Raw genomic sequence first — 27,017 nt, 5'->3', positions numbered from 1 at the left:
TGTTGTGTGTTCCTTTCTTGGAACATTTGTATACCTGCCAAGGTACAGTGATATGAATATGTTTCATATGGACATGCCAAACTTCTTAATGATAAAGGACTTGTTTTCTTTTTCCCTTACATCTTTTATTCTCTTTCCACTTCTCTCAACAATACACACTCTTCCTTTCTCTCTGCCTGTTACATAGTAAAGTATCTGGCACGTGACAGTTGTTCAGTTGGCTCAAGAATTAAGTAGCTAATGATTGAGGAGTACATGAGAAGAATAAAAAATTTTTTTTCTTCTTTTTTTTTTTTTAGACAGAGTCTCACTCTGTCACCCAGGCTGGAGTGTAGTGGCATGATCTTGGCTCACTACAACCTCCACCTCTTGGGTTCAAGTGATTCTGGTGCCTCAGCCCCCCAAGTAGCTGGGACTGCAGGCATGGTGATGCCCAGCTTGTTTTGTATTTTTAGTAGAGACGGGGTTTCACCACATTGGCCAGGCTGGTCTTGAACTCCTGACCTAAGTGATTCTCCTGCCTCGACCTCCCAAAATGCTGGGATTATAGGCATGAGCCACCACACCCAGCCAAATCTTTCTAGATTGAAACATTAAAACCCAAACCACTGTTATTCTGATCCTTATTATAAATGTTAATTTCAAGCTAAGAAGTTTGCCTGAAACTCTCATGTGGGGGTTATTTTCAGTACAGATATTGAACTTTTAATTTTTCTCTCAAGAAATTCCAGAACTTTGCTCATGTCTTCTTAACTTGCTTGTTGACAAGGTGCAATGCTTGTCATTATATCTAATAGATTATTTGGGATATCTTACTTACCTCATTTGACTTCTTATTTTGAAAGACTTCTAAAACTAAAAAGAATCCTGTGCTATCTGTAAAATGAAACGTGAAAAATGCTCCTTCAGTTCAATCATCAAATCCCATGCTCTGTCTGTAACCAGAAAACTGCTAAACACACTAACCCCACCAAGATGTTAAGCGCTTACAGGTCTTTTAAGTATTTTGGGACAAAAATATTTGTTATGTTACTTTAAAAGTAGTTGTGGCAGTATCCACAGGTCTTCTAAGCTTGCCTCTTCCAGTGTGATACCACTTCCTATGAGCCAGAGATAGGACTACTTGGTCTATAGTATTCTCAATGGCATTGGATCCAAAGTAGAGCCTCCATCCCAAAATTGGGACAGAAGAAGAAAGCATCTACTTCTGTGCTACATTTGCCTGGAATGTAATCTTACCAATAAATTGCTGGGGACAGTATGAGAAATGCTGTCACCTTGATCATACTAGTAGAAAGCCGTCCTACTGAGAGCTAGAGAGAGAGAAAACTCTGTGTTCTTCGCCACACCAGATTGGAGTACACTTTCTGTATTGCTGAGTTGGGAGCACAAAGAAAGTAGGTCTCAGTTTACATACTACAGATTCTCACTGTTCTTACCAAGTTTTAGCTGATTTTCTTGTATGGATGTTTCTTCATTTGCTGCAGGCACATAAGACCATTTCCAGAGACTTTAAAATGTTTGTTTTTGTTGTTTTGTTATTTTTAATTTCTACTAGTTTCACTGGGAAGTATGTCCATGGAGCTCCTCATGCTGTCATGGTGGAAGTGAAAGCCTTGATTCTAAATATGAAATTAAAAGTAACAATTATGGATGGTTATTTTAAAAAGTATTTTCTATAGAAATTACTGTAATCATAGAGCAATAAAATTGATTGAATCTCAGCATGATACTTTATGTGAAGAATAAGATTAATTCCTACTATGAAATGAAAAAAAGATGCTGAGATTTTAAACATCTGAGCTGCATTTTTAATAATTTCTCTTTCTAAATGAATGTCTTTTACCATTCATAAAAGCAATTAAAATTTTTCACTTTACTAAAATAAGTTACCACATTATTTCCAAAATTAAAAAAAAAACATTTTTAAGTTTAAAATGTAAATTATAAATCAATTCATCTTTTAAGACTGGTCTGTCAAGGAGCTCCAAGCAAGGAAATTTCTTGAAAAATAAGAGAAAAGAGCATTCTGTATACTTCATGGCCTGGAGAAACTTAACTGCTTTGATTGAACAATTTCAGAAACATAAAATCATACAAATGATGTTACTTTAGGTGATCTAATATAAATTTCACATTTTAAAAGATGAGAATACTGTTTTCAAGTATGTGAAATTGTGGGTTGTTATATACAAATCTATAAATATGTTATTAACAGAATGCTAATATGTTAATATATAAATGTCCTTCATTAGCAGAATGAAGGACAAAAAACACATAAAAAAGGGCACATATGAAAAACCCACAGGTAACATTATACTCAACAGTGGAAAACCGAAAGTTTTTCCTCAAGACCAGGAAGAAGACAAGCATTCCCACTTTCACCATTTCTGTTCAGTATAGTACCAAAAGTTTAACCAAAGCAATTAGGCAAGAGAAAGAAATAAAAGGCATCTATATTAGAAAAAAGTTTTATTGTCTGTGTTAGCTGATGACATAATCACCCTAAAGAGTCCATCAGAAAATAGTAAGAACTAATAAGCAAATTCAGTAAAATTTCAGCATATAAAGTCATAGAAAAATCGGTAGCATTTCTATACACTATCAGTGAACTATCAAAAAATAAATCTAGAAAAAAATCACATTTACAATAGAAAAAAAACCTAAAAATGAATTTTAGGTGGAAGTAAAATATCTATACACTGAAGTTTATAAAACATTGATAAAAGATATTGAAGGCACAACTAAATAGAGATCGCCTATGTTCATGAATTAGAATATTGCTAAAATTTTCATACTACCCAAAGCAATTCCTGTTAAAATTCTAATTTGTTTAGAACCACAAAAGACCCCAAATAGCCAAAGCAATTTTGAGAAAAAATAATAAACTGAAGGCATCACACTACCTGATTTCAAAATAAACAAATTTATAATAACCAACACACCACTGTACAGTCATAAAGACCAACAAGTAGACTAGTGGAAGAGAATGGAGAACCCAGAAATAAATTCATCTATTTATAATCAATTAGTTTTTGAGAAGATGCCAAGGACACACAATAAGGAAGACATAGTTTCTTTAACAAATGGTGTTGAGAAAACTGGACATCCTCATCCAAAATAATAAAATTAGACTCGTCTCACACCATATACAAAAATCAACTCAGAATGGATTAAGTCTCAGTTATAAGACCTAAAACTGTAATACTGCTAATAGAAAACAAAGAAAAAGCTTCATGATATTGATCTGGGCAATCATTTTTGGGTATGATCCAAAAAGCACAAGCAACAGAAACAAACAGAAAAGACAAATGTGATTATATGAAATAAGGCGCTTTTGCACAGAAAAAGATACAATCAACAGAGTGAAGAGACAAGTTCCAAAACGGGAGAAAATATTTTTAAACCATACATCTGACAAGGACTTAATATAAATTATGTGAGAAACTCAACTCAACAGCAAGAAAACGAATAAAACAGTTAAAAAATGGGCAAAGGACCTGAACAGACGTTTCTCAAAAGAAGGCATACAAATGACCAACAGGTAGATTAAAAAATTCTCAATATCACCAATCATCAGAGAAATGAAAATGAAAACCACAATGAGATACCTTAAACTTGTTACAATGGCTGTTATCAAAAAGACAAAAGATAAGTGTTGACAAGGATTGGAGAAAAGGGAATATTGGCACGCTGTTGGCGTGTATGTAAATTAGTACAGCCATTATGGAAAACAGTATGGCAACTACTCAAAAATTTAAAATAGAACTACCATATGATTCAGCCAACTCCACTACTTGGTACATATGCAAAGGAAATAAAACCTGTATATTGAAGAGATATCTGCATTCCCATATTCATTCGGGCATTATTCACTATAGTCAGTGTAATAATTGGTCAAAAGATTAATAAATAAGAAAATGTTATATATATACACATACACACACAGTGGAATACTGTTCAGCTTTAAAACAGACGTACATCCGTGGTTTGTAACATGGATCAACTTGGAGAAAATTAAGTGTATAAGCCAGGCACAGAAAGACAAATACCGTGTGATCTTACTTTTATGTAGAATCTAAAAAAGTGAAACTAACAGAAGCAAAGAGTAGAATGTTGGTTACCAAAGGCGGGCAGATGAGGTAGTGTGTGGGTTGAGGAGATGTTGCTCAAAGGACACAAAATTTCACTTAGATAGGAGGTATAAGTTCAAGAGATCTACTATACAGCATGATGAGTACAATGAATAACGTATTATATTCTTGAAAATCAGTTAAAAATAGATTTTAAGTGTTCTTGCTACAAAAATGATACCTATGTGAGTTACTATTAGCTTGATGTAGCCATTCTGCAATGTATATATTTGAAAGCATCATGTTGTACATGATAAATACAATTTTTGTCAATTAAAAAATTAACCAACTAAGAATCATGCAGCCTGTCAAATTGCATATAAAATGACACACAATACTCACGTCAAAACTCCCAATTCTGAGATAGTGATCTTGCTGTCATGTATTCTCATCATTCTTATTTCATATGTCAATTAAACACTCTGTCTCACACATTTGCTCATATAACATAAGTAGAGCAGATCTTTACTATTTCCTTACATAGCTTTTTAAAAAATTATTTGAGTGACGTAATGTATTAGTCAGCTCTGGCTGCCTTAACAAAGTACCGTAGACTTGGTGGCTTAAACAACAGAATGAATTTTCTTACAGTTCTGGACACTGGGTGTCTATGATCAAGGTGTCAGCATAAATGATTTAAAGTGAGACCTCTCTTCCTGGCTTGCAGATGGCCATCTTAACAAGTTAGTTAAGATGCATGTATATACGAGTAACCATAACTCTTAGTAACAGGTCACAGTTTTTTTTAATCTACAAAGGCTATTTGATTATATTATTTCTCAATAGATCTGATATATGAATTTATTGTGGACAACTCTGAATAGGAGACCAAAGGATTGTTTTATCTTTAATATTTTAAAAAAATATTTGGCCAGGAGTGGTGGCTCATGCCTGTGATTCCAGCACTTTGGGAGGCCGAGGCAAGTGGATCACCTGAGGTCAGGAGTTCGAGACAAGTGGATCACCTGAGGTCAGGAGTTCGAGACCAGCCTGGCCAACATGGTGAAATCCGTCTCTGCTAAAAATACAAAATTAGCCGGGCGGGCACCTGTAATCCCAGCTACTTGGTAGGCTCAGGCAGGAGAATCGCTTGAACCCAGGAGGTTGAAGTTGCAGTGAGCCAAGATTGTGCCACTGCACTGCAGACTGAGTGACAAGAATGAGACTCCGTCTCAAAAAAAAAAAAAAAAAAAAAAAAGTAAGTAAAGGAAAACCCAGACTATTTCAATCACAACCAAAGTATAGGTCAAAGATTAAGAGTTCAGGGATTTTCTTTTTTTTTAAAAAAAGAAAAACAACAAAAAACTAAAAAGCATATTTGTTTATGAAGGCCTTAGGCAAGGCTTGAAAAAGAATATCATTTCATTATTGATTTAAATATCTTTAGAAAGAGGTAAAAGATAAAGCCAAATTGGTAAGTTCCAACAATCTAAAAGCCTCTGAAAGCAATTTCCAGATGTTTTAGTGTAGGAAAATCTGAATTTACTCATTGAATATTAACTCATTTCCATGAGGTCCGTGACAGTTAATAAAGTTTATGGATTGACTTACTTATTTCCCAAATATGCAAAACCTGGTGCTTGAATACATATAAAACATTATGAAGAATAAATTACAAAATAAGATAGGTGAGATAATTTTTTTTCTTTTGTCGGGAGCTTGCAATAGAGTGAGACATTTTACTGAGAAAGAGAAATAGAATAATGGGTTTCTATTGCAAAAGATCACAGAAAACTACAAAATAATGTTAAGTTTAAAAACTTGTATAGGGGATATGTCAGGCATCAGGAGGATAGTGAGCCCTATATAGATTGTCTTTTTTGGCCTTGAATTAAGCTACTAAAGGAATAATTGCGTGGATGGCTAGTGAATAGAGAGCAGGATATCTATTCATATAATTCTTGGACAGATTTGAAGTAAACAGTGAGAATTTCCATTTCCAAAGGCTTAAAATAGAGAAAAAGGAAGTTGGTGAGTTAACAATATATTGAGTCTTACAGAAAATACATAGTTATGACTGTACACCAGGTTGCACATTGGGCTACATTTTAAAAGGTGGAGAATACAAAGTAAGGAACGGCAACTGAAATTCTTGTACATTGAAACTGAAATGTAAGTAGGCTCAATCACTTTTTAAAGCTATCAAATTAGTTTATAAAAAATGGAAGTACCAACACGATATGATCCATTCATTCCCCTTCTATGTATATATTCAGTAGAAATGCCCACCAGTGTGCCTCAAACGTCATGCACAAAATGTTCACTGCAGTAGTACTCATGTATCCTTTTGAATTTTATAATTTTCACCAGTGAACTATATAGTTATACGTATATGGACATATATACTATAATTTATACATATGTATAAATTATACTATGTATACACTACTATAGTAGTGTATAATATATAACTATATATATATCTGTATATATAAAAATTTATTTGCCCACATTTTTTCAGTGAACATTTAGGTTATTTTGGGGTTTTTTTTGAAATTATAGTGAAATCGGGTCGGGCACGGTGGCTCACGCCTGTAATCCCAGCACTTTGGGAGGCCGAGGCGGGCAGATCACGAGGTCAGGAGATCGAGACCATCCTGTCTAACACGGTGAAACCCCGTCTCTACTAAAAATACAAAAAATTAGCTGGGCATGGTGGCAGGTGCCTGTAGTCCCAGCTACTCGGGAGGCTGAGGCAGGAGAATGGTGTGAACCCGGGAGGCGGAGCTTGCAGTGAGCAGAGATCGCGCCGCTGCACTCCAGCCTGGGTGTCAGAGGGAGACTCCATCTCAAAAAAAAAAAAAAAAAAAAAAAAAGGAAAAACAAAGAAATTATAGTGAAATCAACAAGCATATTCAGGTACAAGATGTTTTATAATATTGTTGGAATTTATGGTCTAAAAATCCTCAACTTTACTAGATATTGTCATATTTCTCTCCAAGGAGTTTGTGCCAATATATGTACCACTATTTTATGGATCTTTCTGTTTTAAATGTATTCTAATTTGAATTCATGAAAGCTGTACCTCACTGTGTTTTTTATTTCCTTGCCAGGAATAACAGATAGATTCAAAATCTCTTGGCATTTTGTTGTTATGATTTGAATTTCTATTTCTGTGATATTTTGATTCATATATTTTGCCCAAATTTTTTGTTGGATTTTTATTTATTTATATGATCAATTTACATATTCTTAATATTGATCCTTTGTTAGTCATATGTATCATAAATTTTTTTGAGTCAAAGCTTTGCTTTTCATTACTTCAGTATGTCTTTAGTGGATAAGATTTTTATATTGTTATTATTGTAATATTATCAACTTGGATATCAGAGCTGCCTTGTTACAAAAACACAAGAACTACAGCCACGTGCCACGTAATGACATTTCGGTCAATGATGGGCAGCATATACAATGGTGGTCCCATAAGATTATAATTGAGCATATATAGAAACCTGATACATGACACTTGATATTGGCATTGCACTTCAAGAAGGAGAAATGATTATTGATATTCAGTAATAGTGCTAGGACCTTTGGTTTGTCATATGAAAAAATACACACACACACACAAACACACACCCACACACCCCTAGGATTGTGTAAGTATGCTCTATGATGTTCATGCAGTGACTAAATTGTCTAATGACACATTTCACAGAACATATCCCCATCATTAAGTGATGCATGACTGTATTTATATTTTGCTAAACAAACTGCATATTTTAGAACTTTATCACTACTTTACAATTTGATCTATAAAAGATATTTATATTTTCATTAAATTACTTACATTTTTATAGTATCTCAAAACGTTTTATAGTTTTTGCTGTCATATTTTTATGTAACTTTTATTTTTTATCGCTCTTGTAGCCATTAGCCACATTATTAAACTCTCTTGTTAATTCTAATAATAGGTCTGAAGAATATCTTGAGTCTTTTTTTATGTAGATGCCATACAGAACTGTATTAAGTAAAATGTAACAGACTGTAATCTACCAATCTGGATGAATTCTAAAAATATATTAAGAAAAATAGCACATTTCAAGGAAATAGATATACGATGCCACTTATATAATGTTTTACTGTTATGTATACATTTTATATAAAATTTAAATTTATATAAAATTTTATATAAATTATATAAATTGATAAATTTTATATAAATTATATAAATTGATAAATTTTATATAAATTATATAAATTGATAAATTTTATATAAAATAATGCTTTGTGAACAACCTGCATTGAGGACATTAAAAACACCAATGCTTATACTTTGTATTTCTTCAACTTGTCTTACTTGATGAATAGATGACAGACATACTTTTCTCATTGTTGGACTTAAATGCTTCAAATATTCTACCATTGATTCAATGTTTACTGCAAGTTTTAATAGACATCCTATATTAAGAAAGTGACTTTCTATTACTAGTTTGGTTAATATTAATAATATAAAAATCTGTTGAGTTTTATCAAAGACTTCTGTTAAGATGATAATATGGTTTATTCTTTATAACATGAATTACATCAATAGATTTTGCAAAATTAAGACATCATTGCATCACTTAGGGTTTGTAAAAACATATTAATGTTTTGTTCTAAATTTTATATTTAGAATGACTGCATGTATTTCCAAGTGATATTGGCTTATGATATTAGTATTTATACAGCCCTAATTTGGTTTTGATATCAAGAATATATGAGACTTATAACATGAATTGAGGAGTGTCTCCTCTGTTTTTATTTTCTGAAAAGGCTTACATAATATTTGCAATTCTATTTTCTATGAAAGTTTGTCAGGTATCTGTAAAAATTACACATTCATGACAGTATACTTTTTAAATAAATTTTTAAGTATGAGATAATTCTAATGGCTTATTAATTTATTGAGACTTTTGTCTGAGTCAAAAGATTTTTATCTGGATAGGTTTTAATTCTTAAAACATCCAGTTCATCTTTGTTTTCCAATTTATTAGCATAATATTCTTAGTATACACATAATTAATGTCTGCAATAAATGTTGCATTCTCCATTTTTGTCTTAATATTATGTACTTGTATTTTCTACATCTTTTTCTTGATTAAACATCCCAGAGGTTTGTCTGTTTTATTAACTTTTTTTTACAAGTAAACAATAGCTGATTCTCTATTGTTTAATGTTTCCTGACTTTAAACAGCATTAGTAAGTTTACTTTGCAAATTGTGGTATATTAAGCTAATAAATGTAAAAGTAAAACCAGTATTTGGAATCTAGTAAGATCTTTATAAGTACTATTATTGTTATGGCTGCTGAGATTATGATTTCTTTAGGCTTTTATCTTTGTTATTATTCCTTTCTATTTTTTCAGTTTTATTACTTTATTTTTATAGCTTATTTTCCATCCTCATATTCAGCACATCTTTGAATAAAAATATATGATAAATTTATCAATTTATAGTCAAAGTGGTAAATTGTCAAAGAAGCTTCATCCTACTGGTTTTGTTACATTATATTTTCATTTTACATCATTCTGAGTATTTTATTTCACAAAATGAGCTTTCTTTTGACCTAAGATTTATCTACATTTTTAAAACATTTTCAAACATATGTCCTTTTTAAAATTTTTTAAATTGTTTCATACATTTCGATCAATAATTACACATTTGATATCTCTACAGTCATATTTCTCTTAGGAATATTTCCAGGCTTGTTTGAGAATATACTTCTCTGGAAGGGCTTTGTTTTACTTCTGTCAGACTCCCCAAATTTCTGACAATTTATTACCATATTTTTTATTTCTCAGCTTGAATTATCACACACAGCATAAATTCATTTTCAAAATCTATTTGTGGGCTCTTCTATGGATATAATTATTAGAGGATGTTATTTTTACCATCCAAAAAAATACATAACTTTTTTTTCATTTCATTAAAAATGAAATATTTCCCCAGCAAAGGGAGACTATATGAAATTATTTCTTACAAAGTTTTTTCTTGAGAGAAGTAGTCCCCAGGATCTTGGCTTCCCATGGGAGCTGGAGCTCAACTCTCCTCCTAGTTCCTGCCAAAACTCTGGCTTCCCTATTTAAAGTAGACAGCTCTAGGCTCTAGGTCTGATGAATAGGCAAAAGTCCTTGAGGCAACTCAATTTTGCAATCTTGCTAGCATTCTGATTTTCATCTTTTCCCTCTTTTGTTTTGGTCCTTACGTGTTTCCTTTTTTTTTAATGAATATAACTATGTTCTCCAAAGGCTATTGGCCATATTTTACCCATTTTCCTAGGATTAATTATTACCTTGAGGAAATTTCAGAATATTCACTGTTAAGAGAAGTGGAAGATATTGCCTTGTTTGTGATTACAAGTATTCCTGAAAATCCAGTTGTTGACCATATATACCCATCCATTTTAACCTTAATCCTAACCAACATCTCAATTCTCACCCTTCTCCTCTTATTTGCTGAATGGCTATCTTGTCTTACCTGTCCTCCTTTCCAGTCTCTTCAGTTTCCCAGTGATTCATTCCATCTTAATAAATGCAGGCGCCATGTCTTAAACAGCCCTCTCTGTTTCCTCCATAGTATCTACCTAGTATAATGTTTTGACTAGAGTACAACTTTTAAGACATCTTAATTCATTGATTTTAAAATTTATACCAAATAATCCATCTGAAACAAAACAATTTATATGATGTAAGTTTGTTAGTGAATTAGATTTAGGTATTTTTAATATAACTAACATGTACATTCACTCTGCTACTACCTAGACACTGCATGACATATGAGAGCCATTTTCTCTTTAGATTAACCCTCTTTATTATAATACTACTTTCTATTCATAACCTACACTGTTTCTGACTGCTCTTGGAATTCCAGGGCACTCTCACTAGCTCTCTGTTAATTTGAACATTAACAAAGTCATCATGTAACTGAAGGGTACTAAATGGTTTTATTTACTTATTTATTTATTTTTGATGCAGGCTCTGAGTTAGGGGAGGGGCATGTACATTTCGAGTTAAATTCAGAGACATTGGAAATACCAAAGAGATACCCACTGTTATTTTTCACAAATGCGCTGGGCTGACAGGTTGTTTAATATCAACAGAATAATGCGTGCCCTGACATTTTCAAATTGTCTAGGAACTTTTAGAACTGAATACTTCATCATGCCTTTAGTTCTTCAGTGTTCTTTTCAGAAATCTCTTCCTGCCTGAAATAAGTGTATGACATTAGATTTCCTTCTAAGAAGAGCACAAATAAGTCTCCTCTTTTAAGAATGATTTCCAGTATTCAAATCAGATAGAAATTTCAGGCAGACCTGAATATACATTTATATTTATATCAATTTAACATTTATATGTATCAGATAATTGCTTTGATAAGATGAGAATGAAGGTTAACTAAATTTTGGAGGGAATGGAAACAAACTTTATTTCCAACAACCACCTTACTTATTTGTAATGTTTAGTTTCACGAAAGCACGTGCATCAAGTATACAGAACAGCTTTACTTTAGGAAACAAAATAAATGAGCTTTACTTAAGAAATGAGAGAACAATTTTTAAAAGAATGAATAGTATTTGGTTTACTGTTTTATCAAAGTATAAACGTATTAAACAAATGCCACCTTACCATTGTATATAGTAATTAATATTGAGTGTAAGTAAACACAAACACAGTCATTTTTAAATAATTACTTGTTTTGTTGTAGCTGTTATTTTCTTACAGCTTCATCCATAGGATCGGCAACAATTATAGGTCTAATACTGTGCCAATTCGGTTACCTTGTATTAGCTGGACAGCTCTTTAAGGATTTATGAAAATATTCATGCTATCATCACAGCAGTAGCTGATATATTTAATTTTTATGATATGTAAAATTACCAGATACTCCCTGAAAATCGGTATGGAACAATTAAACTCTTACGGCATTCTGGGCCATGGGTGCTGAAGAAAACATTAAGGAAGAAAAAGGCAAAATCAAATATTAGGCTTTCATTCCCTAACTTCTGTCAAAAAAAAAAAAAAAATAAGCCCAGTCTTCACGGATCTTAACAAAGAAGTTCTAGCATGATCATAAGGTCAAACATCGCACAGTGACCTGCCTTTAAAATGTAAGACACCCGACTGGACAAGTTTTCTATACCTCTCTTCTCTGTAGTACTGACTTAGCACTTCACTCACACTGGCTTGGTTATCGGCCAACTTTTCACTAGTAAAGGCTTGCTTCTCAATTTGCCTATAATTTCCACTGTGACAGCCTTTTATCTTTTTGTAATCTCCACAGTACATAGAATGAGATCTTCAATGTCTTAATTTTAGTAACTATTTGTTGATTGATTTTATGTTTGTGTATAGTATGGAAAATATATAGTAGGCCCTCTGAGATAAATAAGAAAAAAAAAATATTTAGAATAAAAATATGGTCTCTGCAATACGGACCCAAAGTGTAACGGTCATTCTGGGAAATGAACAAAATAAGATTCTATGAACAGAGTATCCCCAAAAGGGCAATACTAGTGGGTTGGGAGAGGGAGTAAGTGGCACGTAAGGAATTCTGAAACATTGAGACAAGTATTAATTATGATTCATCTGTCCTTATTCCACTCTTGACTTCCTGAAACAAAGTGGTTTTATTTTTGAGTTGTCAAGAGTGTCCTTTATTATTGGTGTGGGCTGATATGATGAAATTAAAACAGAAAAATCCCACAACAACAATATTAACAACTGTTTAGGGCTAGATTGAAGCAAAACAAAAATGTAAGCCTAAAATAATATAATTAAAAGCTCATATTTGCTTATTTCAGGTAATCATGATATTGGCATTGCTTTGGATATTTGTTCCTGACTGCAAGAGATGGGCAAATATTTTCCATAAAGGATAAGATAGTAGATATTTTAGGCTTTTTCAGCCACATGTTATCACTATCACTTATTCCTGTCTTTAAAAAAACACAGTTTAACAGTGTAAAAATAATTCTTCTCTCAAGGGCCATTAAAATACTTCCAGGATATAGTATGCCAAACCTTGCTTATTACTGTTATAAACTACAGGATGTAAATACTAAAGATTTTAACAAATGCCTTTTACTCCTCTAAGTCTGGTTACTAAGGGAACTTTTTATTGCAACCATCTTATTTCTTAAAGATAAGCAGAGTTACGGCAGGGTAGAAATTCAGCTATATAACATAGGCATTACCCTGGATAACAGTCTCTTTTCTTTCAGTGTAGGCTAGAACTAGTGACTCACTTTTAATAAGTAAATAAGGCAATAGTGACAGTGTGTGACTGGGATACTTGGTAGGCCATTATAAAGCAGTATGGCTTTGCATTCTATATCTTAGACCACTTGCTATGGAAAAAGCCAGCTGTTATGTCATGAGCAATTATATAGAGAAGCCCATGAAGCAAGTAACTGAAGCCTCCAGCTAATAGCCATTTGAGTGGACTTAGAGTCAGAACCCCCAGCTCTAGTCAAGCCTCACCTGATTGAAGGTTTGACTGAAATCTTTGTTGTAGTTATGTGAGATACCTTAGGTTGAACCATAAAATACTAATGCAGAAATAAGTTACTACTAATTTAGAGATTTGTAACTAAAGTATAGTCATATTTAGAGACATGCACACCAGGTTTAGGAAAATATTTTTGAGAAGCATTCCTTAATAATAGATCTTCATATTTAGTTAATACATCAAATATCTCTGTTAATGACTCCCAAATTTATAAAGACTTATTCCCCAGACACTAGTAATGTTCTTTTTCAGTCATCTTAATGTCAGTTTACTTAGTAAATATTTGAAATAAGTTAGTATGAGTAGCATTTTGCTCATTGTTTCTTTACATATCAAAGTCTGACACTGATTTTTTACAGTAATTATATTTATCCTTAAATTATATCAGGTTAATTATATTAGTTTACCGTATCTTAGCTCTTTCTATCCTTTGGTGCTATTCAGCAGAATGATCTGAATATGTGAGTCAATTTTCAGGAACTAAAACATAAAAAGGACCCGTGTACTTTACCTATAAGGATAATGAGTTAACAGTCACCTATACGCATTAGAAACAGATGAAATAGAAATCCTGACCTCAAAATAAATTTCTAATTTCTAAATAAAACACTTTGAGGAAGCAATGGACATAGGCTAGAAGAAAAGTTATCAAACTTATTGTTAAATTAGTTACAAATTAGGCATTTAAAATATAATACTTTTTTGACTTTAAATATATAATATAGTCTCCAAGGGACAGCACAGTATATTTATAGTGGTCTTCCCTCTAGCTAATTGAAATAGCAAATGTTTACCCTGGATCAACTCATGACAGTGCCACAGTTGAACAGATTAAGATTTACAGATTGTCACTGCTAATGGCTGCAGCTGCACTATTTTGGTGGCCCAGGAAGTGCGCTTGGCCAGGCAAGCACTGCATCTGCATGCTTAATGTTAACACTCAGGCCTTTTACAGATTTAATAAAATTGACAATTTATGCACAGACATGCCAGAATCTAGAGCCAAGGAAGACAAAATCACTAAGGTTGAGGGGTAAAAATTCAAGCTGCCTGCCAGAAGCATGTGCAGCTGTATTAGAAACAGGAAGAAGGTTCCATCGACACACCTGCTAGAGATGCCTACTTTGCAAAATCTCTGCTTTTTTCCTCCAGTACACAATTGTAGCACCGAGTTCATTATTGCTTACCTGTCTCTCCAGGTGAGATTCAGAGTCGAGGATCGTGTTGTTGATTCAATTTATTCAACAGGAGATACAACCCACTTGAAATTAAGTTACTTTGCCCACTGTTTTCAAAACTCAGGAAGACATTATGTATGTGTGGTATATCATCCTTGTCTTTCTCAATCCCACTTTTCAGTAAAGCAAAGCTTTGTTGTTGGAAAATATATGCAAATGGGAAGTTAGCAGCCAGTCCTTAAATTTCTAGATCTTTCTTTGCTATTTTGAGCCTTTCACATCTTAATGCCTTGTGGGAAGTTAGTCTGCAGTGGTACATTGTTTTGTGATCTAAGAGAAGGCCCCAGTATATCTGTATGAGAAATGCTGAGTGCCTGAATTCAAGCCATCACATTTGATTCAATGAAGTCAGTCCAATCTTACCATTTACAGAATGTGATGGTAAGGGCAGACATTTCTTCCCAACACACTACGTTTCTGTCAGGTAGAGAGAACTCATTAGCATATTAAATCTGGTTTTTAAAATAATTTGGCATAAGAAAGTGACCGTGTATTGCTCCATCTCTGTCACATTCTTTCCTTTTTTGGAGTTTGTTTTTACTCAGGGAGTACATGCAATTTGGTGGATAAATCATTCTAATTTCATTTCAATATAAAGAAATCTATTTGCTCAGAAATATAAACCATTGTCAGATTTCAGAAAATGGTCTCTACCTACAACTTTGTCTATTAGTCTAAAAGCAGAAAGGAGAAAAGAGTGACTGTCTCAAATCTGAACAGTTATATTTTTGAGAGTTTGAAGAAAGAATAGATATACATTATAAACAATGTGGTAAAGTGTTCACTGTTTCCGGTTCCTGTCTAATATGTGAAGGAACTCAACTGGAGAGGAAGGCTATGAATGTAAGGAATGTGGGAAAGCATTGAGACGTTCTTGTTCTTTTAAAACGCATGAAAGGACTCACACTGGAGAAAGACCCTATAAATGTACCAAATGCGATAAAGCCTTCAGTTATTCCACTTCCCTTCATTATTGTCAGGCCTCTGAGCCCAAGCTAAGCCATCATATCCCCTGTGACCTGCACAAATACATCCAGGTGGCCTGAAGCAAGTGAAGAATCACAAAAGAAGTGAAAATGGCCGGTTCCTGCCTTAACTGATGACATTCCGCCACTGTGATTTGTTCCTGCCCCACCTTAACTAAGCGATTAACTTGTGAAATTTCTTCTCCTGGCTCAGAAGCTCCCCCACTGAGCACCTTGTGACCCCCGCCCTGCCCTCAAGAGCAAAACCCCCTTAGACTGTAACTTTCCACTACCTACCCAAATCCTATAAACTGGCCCCACTTCTATCTCCCTTCGCTGACTCTCTTTTCGGACTCAGCCCGCCCGCACCCAGGTGATTAAAAAGCTTTATTGCTCACTCACAGCCTGTTTGGTGGTCTCTTCACATGGATGTGTGTGACAGTTACCATAGAAGCATTTATACTGGAGAGAGACCCTGTGAATGTAAAAAATGTGGTAAAGCCTTTAGTCGTTTCCGTTCCCTTTGTAACCATAGAAGTACTCATACTGGAGAGAAACTCTATGAATGTAAAAAAAAGTGATAAACTCTTCAGTTGTCTCACTTCCCTTCACCTCCATGAAATAATTCATACTGGGAGAAAACGCTATGAATGTAAGACCTGTGATGAAGCCTACACACATTCCAGTCCCCTTACTTGCCATGAAAGAAGTCATGCTGGAGAGGCTGGTACAGTGGCTTACACCTGCAATCCCAGCACTTTGGGAGGCCAAGGTTTGTGGATTGCTTGAGCTTAGGCATTCACAACCAGCCTGGTCAACATGGTGAAACCCTGTCTATACGAAAAATAAAATAATTAGCAGGGCATGGTGGTACAGGCCTGTAGTCCCAGCTGCTTGAGAGACTGAGATGGGAGGATCACTTGAGCCTGGGAGGTCCAGGCTGTAGTCAGCTAATATCCTGCTGCTGCACTCCAGCCTCCTGGGTGACAGAGTAAAACCCTGTCTCAAAAAAAGAAAAAAGGAAAAAGAAAGCTGGGTGCGATGGCTCATAACCTGTAATCCTAGCACTTTGAGAGTCCGAAGTACGCAGATCACTTGAGGTCAGGAGTTCGAGACCAGCTTGCCCAACATGGCAAAACCCATCTCTACTAAAAATAAAATAATTAGCCAGTCATGCTGGCACATGCCTGTAGTTCCAGCTACTTGAGAGACTGAGATGGGAGGATCACTGGAGCCTGGAAGGTCGAGGCTGCAGCAAGCTGAGATCCTGCTACTGTAGTCCAGCCTGGACAATAGAGTGAGACCCTGTCTCAAAAAGAAGAAGAAGAAGAAGAAAAATTATACTGGAGAGAAACCTTATGAATTGTGGAAAAGCATTCAGTTGTATTAGTTCTTTTTCAAAGACATAAAAAGCCACAGGGGAAAAAAAAGAAAAGAAAAAAAAAGCCCTACTCATGTAAGAAATGTGGTAAAGCACTTACTCTTTCCATTTTCCTCATAAACATGAAAGAGCTCACACTGGAGAGAAACCTTAAAAATGTGAGAAATGTGGTAAAGCCTTCTGATTTTCTTTCTCTGATTTTCCTTCTTTTTCTTTTTCTTTTTTTCTTTTTTTTTTGAAGGCTTGGGAGGACTCATGGTGAAGAAAAGCCTTTTGAATTTAAATTTGTGGTAAAGCTTTCAGTTGTTCTAGTTCCATTTGAAGACAAGAACTCATTCTGAGAAAAGCCTTATGAATATCTAGAATGTGAGAATGCTTTCATTTCTCTCATATCCATTCAAGGACATATGAAAATGCACACTATAGCTGGATCTTGTAAATATAAGAAAGTACATGGGATTAAAACTCTAATAGGTTGGAAACTACAAGAAAGTTTTCAGTTTTAACATTTACTTCAAAAGTCATGTGAAAACTCCCACTGAAAGAAGTTCTATAAATAAAGTTTTTCTAATTTGGAAAGCCTGATGCAAATTAATTATTGTACGGTGCTTGAAAAGATTGCACATGGATGAAATGTTATGTAAATGATAAATATATTGTTTTTATCAGTGGCTTGTTCTTCAAAAAGAGTCTGGGGTATGCGTTTCGACTTATACTGGAGGAAAACATTGAGGTGAGAGTGTTGTACATGCTATTTCACCGGTAGTACTTTAATAGGAAATGATATTTTCTTAAGTTTGTTAGTAGAATTTTTGTCTGTTCATTTGATAATATGCCGGATTCAGGGTTGAATTTTGATGTTTTTCTAATATGTAGATGCTTAGTTTTTATGTGTTGTCCGTTGATTAATGGATCAATGAGTAACAAATGTTACTTGCTGGGATTTTCTTAATAGTCTTATTTGGCAATTTTTGGTTATCCCTTGTCCATTATACACATTCCACCTTTTTTTAATTAAGCGAAAATCTACTCTTGGTGTAAAGATGTTTATTTTTTGCTAATAATGTCTTGGTATTAATTCCTAAGTAGATAAAATTTATCAGAGTATCAAAAAAAGAATAAATATACATTAGAAAGAGAACTAAATATTGTTCAAAATAGAATTTGAACATTACGGACTTGATCACATTTTAATTTTATATCATAAGTTTCTGACATGAGGTAACTATGAGGAGGAACAATATAGGAAGTAACACAGAGAAACAATTTCTTATTATCCCACCTCACAGTTGATCACTTCTAAATGCATTGTGTATTCACTATTCAGGTTTAAAAAGAAAACAGTCTATCATTTTTGGAATGACCTAGTAGTTCAAATGAGAAAGTAGTCATAGAAAATAAACAAGAAGTCAATGCTTTGGACAGGAAGCAAGCAAAACTGAAGTTTCTCATGGGTCATGGCGTATGATTTCTGCCAAGGACAGCACTGTACAGTCTGAGTAAAAAGTTAGATGAGGCTATTGTTCAGCCCAACATGCCAGAAAATTATTTGCAATAAGACAACCCTATATAGAAAATAAGTTTCAAAAATCTTAGGTATCCTGAGATCTTTATTTCTAAAGATTTGGGGTATATCTGCATGCAGTTACTTGCTTTGTTGAAGCCACTATAGCCCTTCGTAGACACTCACAGCAAAATTATCCCCATTTATCTCAAAATATTTGGTTTTCCACGTATGATCAAACAGCTCTTTTAGAACATGGTGTCTTTATTTTATCAGTTAGAGTGTTACTTGTGCACTCTTTATTCTGTTATATAAATTATAGTTTTATGAAGCTAATTCACATAAAAATTGAATAAAGTATTTTTTAAATAATAATCATTGCAGCAACAAATACTGATTATTTTCATTTACAATTGGTCCTTCTGTATTCTTCCAATCTGCCTTCATATTTTTAGAGGTTTTTTTTGTTTAATCCATCCTACATCAACATAACAATAGTTTGGATGATAATCATTCTTCTTTTGTGTATACTTAGTGGCAGGAAATGGTTGCAACAAACAGAGTGATATTATAAAATAATGGGGCTACATACTTGTGCTCACCACTGAATTGAATAAATTAAATTGAAGGCACGTGGAAATGGAGATAACTAACCTCTCATTAAGTAAACAAATGCTGAAAAATCCACTGTTGTTAGGGAGACTGTGGATATAAAATGCTCTTTTTTCTTCTCAATTACAAGCTATCTCCACAGAACCATAACACACACACACACGCATACACACACTCACATTTATTTTTCTAATGATAGTATTGAAGCAAAATAGGGGAAATTATTCTATGAATAATTGAGGCTAGTATAAAATTTTCCTCTCTCTACTAAGAAATGAATGTAAAAGGCTTACTCATATTTTATCATTTTAAGGTTTAAAGTAATAAACATATGAATGTGTCAGAATAAATGTTTGATACTTCAAATCTGTGGAGAGAGTAATTTGTTCTATTTGAAGGTATGGAAGTAGTATAAATAGCGTGAATGATCCTACAAGATTAATGTGGTTTAAGATACAGATACAGACAAACTCTGATAAAAAAATTGACTATTGAAATAGGTTTTAAGGGTAATTCATCACATATTCATCGTGTATACTTAATGTGTAGTATATTCAGCATCTGTGCATTTATAAATATAGAGAAACATCTTTGTTGCCTTCATCCCAAGACTGACTGTGTACGTTCTGTGCTTGTCACTATAGTCTTTTTGTCATATTACACAATAGACATTTTAGAGATAATTTTTGCACAGGCTTACCTGGGGTATTCTGTCAGTCTTTTGAGTCTCCTCTATCTGTGCTATCAAGAGTGCCAGAATAAAATGCTTGCTGGAATGGATCAGTGTCATAGATGTCATCTGAAAGCATGGAAGTAAAAATGTTCATCTTTGATAAAGAAAATAGAAGTTAATATTATTAAAATCAAACTTTGCAAATAAATTTTCAAGCCTACCAGACCTAAATTGAATTCACTTTCATTCTTTGCTACCTTTGTTTCACAGGTCTTCATTGTTTTGTTTTGCCCTTCTCTTCCATAGACAAGGTAGGAAAAGTCTGCCATTACTGAATATATTCAATACTACCCTGAGAGAAGAAATGAGGTGCTCATGGGAAAAAAGTCAAATATATGATTGTTGCTTAATTTAAGCTTGGTGGTCATTTTCATAGCCAGTATAAACTGACAGAGCCTCAGTATTTCAAACAGACTGTACCTTTTTTTTTTTTTTTCCAAGACCTCTAATGATATCAGAAGCTAACTCTGCCATGGAAAAGGTATGCTTACAAATATTTTTTTCTTGAGTTTTAGGCAAAGTTTAAATATCTTTTATCCTAAAGATACTATTATATTTTCACCCAGAAATTAGCAAATTTCACATGCAAAATACCAAATAGTCATTGGAGAAAAAGTGAATATGAGAGAAGATAGCATCTAGAATAATCCCTAGTTTAAAGAAAAGGTAAATGTAATGTCACATATTTAAAATGTCTATTTACATGTCTCATCAACATTACAAAATGAAGATGCAACTCAAAAACCTGCATTCCTAATGCTTTTTATATAGTCAACGTAACCGATAACCCATCTCTCCTGAGTTTAGAAATAAGGAAACAATATGAGTGTTTTCCCAACTCCCCATCCTAAAAGTATCATTTGATGTGATAGACTTCACTTTTAAAATACAAATACCCTGAAGATGTTATGCCATTACTTCTCAGCAATTTCTGTGGCCACATTAATTGATAATTTGTTTGTTTTGCTTTGAGCTTCAAAAAGTAGCATTAATCAAAGGGCAAGACTAATGCTTGAAGGAGATGTAGGGCAAGAGGGGAAAACCAGGACTTAAAGAAAGACTGTTATAGGACACAATAGTCAGCTGTGGATACTTTGCACATGGCATGAGGATATTAGCCACCTAGAGATTAAGACAAGAATGATGTCAGAAAGTGAACGAGAAGAAAGAAACAGGGCATGCCCCAAGAACTTATTTTGTTACTTTTGTAAATACAACTGAACCAGTTAGAGCCACTATCCAGATTTATTATATATCCATAGCAGTAAAAATAAAAATAAAAAATAATATTGAATCAACACATCATATTTATGTATGTACTTATTTATCAATATCTGTGTATAATCCTTCCTATAGTGAATAATTTGGAATTCAGTGGCTTTGGGGATGGACTAAGGAGTCAGAGAACAGTTAAAATTCCTAGCTCTAATTATTTGTAGCCATGTGTTCTTGTATGAGATATACAATCTTTTTAAACCTAAGTTTTAAAAAATTTATCTTGTAAAATGAGGATAATAATGGTGCGTAAATTATAGAATAGCTTAAAGATGAAATGGTATATCCCATGCAAACTGCTTAGCACATGACTTGCTCAGTATAAATATTCAGTGAAGGCTGCCTATTTTGTTATAGATCAGCAAGAGTTCTGCTTGCCTCTGGAACACACTGGTAATGACAGAAAACATGCTTAAAAGTATAGTTATTAAGATAGAGTTGGTCTTCGCCTTTCCCATACACGCTGTTACCACCACCACACAAACCACTAAGATTCTAAAAGGAGAAAGCAAAAAAAGCAAGTGCCGTCAGATTTTCTGTTCTATTTTTCTAACTCATAATTACCAGAGATGAAGCCCACGTAATTTATTTGCATTGTTTCACTGTTTGACACTATGTTTAGTTCCTTTTCTGTTAGTTTATTGCTTGCTGCTGGTCCCCGTGGAACCCTTAGGACGCACTTCAAAATGAAATATTTTTTATCCCAATTAAAATATTTTAATGAATTAAGATCCTGAAAGTGCTTGATGATGACTAGCAGCACTATCTTATACAATGGAAAAGAGTTCTTAGAGGGCACCAAACTGTGACAAAGAACCAGCAAAAATGACACCTAGCTCATATATTTTAGAGGAGACGATCGTAACACCAGGAAATATAACATAATAAATTAATGTCTATGCCCGAGAATATTATCTTGCTTATTCACTGCCTTTATGTATGGATACAGGTAGGCTTTTAAAATTAGTGTTTTTTATTTTGTTTTAAGAGAGGATGGTGCGTTTGCAGCATCTCTCACCAGTCTCTTTTTCATTAATACTAAATATTATGCTTGCTAAATTTGTATTGTGAACACAAACTTGTATCCCATCTACTCTAATGTAGAACTCCATTAAAAAGTAAAGGTTTTATAGAGGGTTTATATCGCTCTCTTACTACTACCCCAAATTAAATATAAAATATTTTAATAACTATCATAGGCTTTAGTCCAAACAAGGCCAAGATCTAGAGATCACCTCTCACAGTCTAGAAAATACAATCAGGAGAGAGTCTGGCCCATAAAACTATTACTCCTTTACCACTGAAGTTCTCCTGGGGAGGGACTTTTTACATTAAGGATACATCTAGCTAATCTCTTTCCAAACCTTTATTCACTTATTCAATTAGAAAATGTATGGGAAAACCTGGGCATCTAGGCTCAGCCCCAGACTGTCCTCCTCTGTAATTTATTTTCCTCTAGCAGCAGCCATCCCCACCTGGTTGCCTAGTACTGAAGTTCAGTGTGGGGAAGTCCACTGATCTCTTACCTAAACCTGCACTCTCTAACATCTGTTTAATCCATGTGAAATTTGATATTTTCACCTCTATTTTATTTCCTAAATTCTTCAGAACTTAGGCAAGAAGTGTGCTCTTTAGCAGCTCCATTGGAGACCTCAAAAAAGCTAGTGAGGTGTAGTGAGAGAGGTGAGGCACTGGGGCACAGAGGGACTGGTGAGTGAAGCTTATGATGGAGCACAAGAAATGAGGCCAAAGAACAAAAGAGAAGCAAAGTTGATGGAATTATAATGCACAGTTGGAGCCTGGTCAAAAGAAAGTTAGGACACTTATCACTGCATCATGAAATTAGTGTATTAAGTTGGAGTGGATCATCAAAAAGATTGACAACACAATGAGCAAAATGGCCATTTTAATGATAACCATCAACACACCCACTAACACTAGCACTTATTGAACAATTAGTGTATGTGGAGCACTAGGTTAAGAACTTTAATGCATTAATACATTTAATCCTTAAACCACCCTGATAGTTAGGTACTTAGCTCTTACCCATTACTGATCAAGGATTTCTTAAATTAGCCCTAGGTTGGAGCAGAGCTAGCTGAGAATCTAGAATAATGTTAAACATACAGGTAGGAAGTAAGTGGCCATAATTTTAAAGGTTACAGGGGTGACTCATTATAGTTAATAGTTCTTTGCGGACTACAAAGGTAGAAGCCTTTGTGAATCATAGAACCACACCTCCTAAATTCTGAAGAGACCTACTGTGATCTTCTGACTTACTCTTTGATCTTTAGACATTATCTCCACTTTGCAGAGGAAAAAATCTGAGGCACAGAGAGGTTAAGTGACTTGTTGAAGATCATACAGTTACACTGATAGAAAACTATAAAATCATACCTTATTAAGTCTTGGAAACCTATTGGTAACCTTTTGAGTAACAACTGTTTGAAGAGCCAAATTAATCTTTTCTAGGACATGCACTATTCATGGGTTTTTCCTTCCCCCCACTAGAGTTCAGACACTTGGAGCTTGCTGCTTAAAATAACTACCTCCCACCCCCACCTTCTTCAGCATGGTGACTGCTGGATCCATTTGCAGTCTGTATTTCCCTGGGAGGTGCTAACTCCTGCAGCTTTCCTCTCTGTGAACTGAAGTCTCCATCTATACAATTTCATTGCTCATAAAGATGAGCAAAAAGGAGAGCACAAACAAATCCAATTTACCCATTTTTTGGTATCTAGAATACATGCGGAGACAAAATTGGTAGTTTGCCTCAGCTCTACTTGCTAGGATAATTTGGGGTGATATTGCAACTAAACGTTATGTTTAAACTATGCCAGTCACACTGTGCATTTTAAAGGCCACATTACAAGTCTCATTACCTTTCTAACATATCTGAGAGTATAAGTAAATTTCGAAGAAAAATGGCTTCAATGAATATAAAATTATGTCACCCTTAATTACACATTGTTATTCAAGGTACAGAGAAGCCCCGTTTGTTTCACCTTACTTCTACTTTGAGATGATTTTCACTGAGGATGAAGTTTTTCAAATGGATTTATTTCAAAAGTTGTTTGTCTTGCTCTTTGTGCTTATGTATAAACATACTAACATACGTTTTCAATCCCTAAAATGTATATTGTTGATCTGTGTTTCTAATTTTCTCTTCTTTAAAATTAAATATATTATCAAGTCCTGGACATCTTTAGTCACAAAATAATATAGACTTTTCTCGTGTGTGTGTGGTTTTTAAAAAATTTTTTTCAGCAATATTATTTGCCTCAATTTGGATGGCTGCTGACTGATCAGGGAGGTGGTTGTTGAAGTTTGGGGTGTCTGTGACAATTTCTGAAAATAGGACAGCAATGAAGTTTGCCCTATCCACTGACTCTGCCTTTCATTACAGATTTCACTATAACATGCAATGCTGTTTGATAGCATTTTATCCACAAGAAAACTTCTTTTAAAATTGGAGTCCGTTTTCTGAACCCGTGCTGCTGTTTTATCAACTAAGTTTAAGTAATATTTTAAATTATTTGTTGTCCTTTCAACAATGTTCACAGAATCTTCACTAAGAATAGATTTTGTCTCAAGGAATCACTTTCTTTGTTTATCCATAAGAAGCAACTACTCATCTGTTCAAGTTTTATGAGATTGCAACAATTCAGTCACATCTTCAGCCTCTACTTCTAATTAAAATTCTCCTGCTATTTTCACCACATCTACAGTTACTTCCTCCTTTGAGGATTTGAACCCCTCAAAGTCATGCAAGAGGGTTGCAATGAACTTCTTCCAAACTCCTGGTAATGTTGCTATTTTGACCTTCTTCCATGAATCATGAATGCTCTTAATGACATCAAGAATGGTGGATTCTTTCCAGAAAGATTTCAAGTGACTTCACCTAGATCCATTAGAGAAATCACTATCTCTGGCAGCTATAGCCTTACGAAATGTCTTTCTTAAATAATAAGACTTGAAAGTCAAAATTACTCCTTTATCCATGGGCTAAAGAATGGATATAGTGTTAGCTGGCATGGAACAACATTTAATTTGTACATCTCCATCAGAGCTCTGGGGTGACCAGGTGCAATTTCAGTATGCAGTAATATTTTGAAAGGAAATTTTTTTGCTGAGCAGTAGATCTCAAGAGTGGATTAAAATTATTCAGTAAACCATAATATAAACATATATGCTGTCAACCACACTTCATTGTTCCATTTATAGGGCGCAGAAAGAGTGGGTTTAGCATAATTATTAAGGGCCCTAAGATTTTTGGATTAGTAAATGCAAATGGGTTTATTTAAAATCACTTAAATAACTCAATAAACTTAAAGTCACCAGCTACTTTAGCCCCTAACCAGTGAGTCAGCTTGTTCTTTGAAGCTTGGAAACCATGCACCTCTCCTCTCTAGCTATGAATCCCGGATGGCATCTTCTTTCCATACAGGGCTGTTTCATCTACACTGAAAATTTGTTTAATGTAGCCTTCTTCATCAATGATCTTAGCTAGATCTTCTGGATAACTTGCTTTAATTTCTACATGAGCACTTGCGGCTTCACTTTGCACTTTTATATTATGAAAACAGTTTATTTCCTTAAATTTCATGAACTAACCTATGTTAGCTTCAAACTTTTCTTCTGCAGTTTCCTCACCACTCTCAGCCTTTATATAATTGAAGTGTTAGGATCTTGGTCTGGATTGTCCTTTGGCTTAAGGGAATGTTGTGGCTGGCTAAATCTTCTATCCAGATCACTAAAACTTTCTACATGTCAGCAATAAAGCTGTTTCACTTTCTTGTCATTCACATGTTCACTGAAGTAACACTTTTAATTTCCTTCAAGAACTTTTTATTTGCAGTCATAACATGGCTAACTGTTTGGTATTGGAGGCCTAGCTTCGGGCCTATCTGGGCTTTCAAGATGCCTTTCTCACTAAGCTTAATCATTTGTAGCTTTTGATTTAAAGTGGAATGTATGCAACTCTTCCTTTTACTTGAATACTTGGAGGCCATTGTAGAGTTATTAACTACGTAATTTCAATATTGTTGTATCTCAGGAAATAGGAAAGCCCAAGGACGGGAAGGAGGTGGGGAAATGGCTGGTCAGAGGAGTAGTGACAACAAATATGTTTATCAATTAAGCGTGCTGTCTAATATGGGTACCGTTTGTGGCACCCCACAGCAATTACAGTAGTACTATCAAAATCTCTGGTCACAACCAGAAAAGATGTAATAATAATGACAAGTAATGAAATATTGCAAGTGTTACTCAAATGTGACACAGAAACATGAAGTTAGCACATGGTGTTGGAAAAATCTGCTGATAGGTATGCTTGATGTGGGGTTGCTACAAACCTTTAATTTGTAAAAAAAAAAAAAAAAAAAAAAAAAGACTGTATCTGCAAAGCACAATAAAGCAAAATGCAATAAAACAATTGTGTGTACAGTTAGCATTTGTTAATATTTTTTATTTGACTTTTTTAAAGAGTCTGTTCTCTGTTATTTATGGTGCCAAATACAAATCTTTTAACCTACTAATAAACAATGGAGGCTTCTCAGACTATCATAGTCCATGTGGTCTTTCTTAACTAAATACCAGAGGTTTTTTATGTTTTGTTTTGTTTTCTCTGCTCCTAATAAATATGTCTCTTGGCTGTTTGTTGTGCCTTATCTCTCCTAATATAGAAAT

The 27,017-nt window shown here is 34.1% G+C and overlaps 1 long non-coding RNA gene across 1 annotated transcript in view; it reads right to left on the bottom strand.

Annotated features, from left to right (window-relative positions):
• Nucleotides 1-296: 296 nt before the first annotated feature.
• Nucleotides 297-27,017, bottom strand: part of LOC107971618 (uncharacterized) — a 93,344-nt gene continuing 66,623 nt past the window's right edge. Inside the window, exons 6-9 of the long non-coding RNA XR_001714532.3 lie at nt 20,022-20,120; nt 16,227-16,299; nt 1,440-1,622; nt 297-876 (exon numbers count right to left, since the gene is read on the bottom strand). This is a non-coding gene — a long non-coding RNA (uncharacterized LOC107971618). The remainder of the gene's footprint in view (nt 877-1,439; nt 1,623-16,226; nt 16,300-20,021; nt 20,121-27,017) is intronic.

This window comes from Pan troglodytes, chromosome 12, assembly GCF_028858775.2.
Source record: "Pan troglodytes isolate AG18354 chromosome 12, NHGRI_mPanTro3-v2.0_pri, whole genome shotgun sequence".
Classification (NCBI taxonomy): Eukaryota; Metazoa; Chordata; class Mammalia; order Primates; family Hominidae; genus Pan; species Pan troglodytes.
This window is presented reverse-complemented; position numbering and strand designations above follow the sequence as displayed.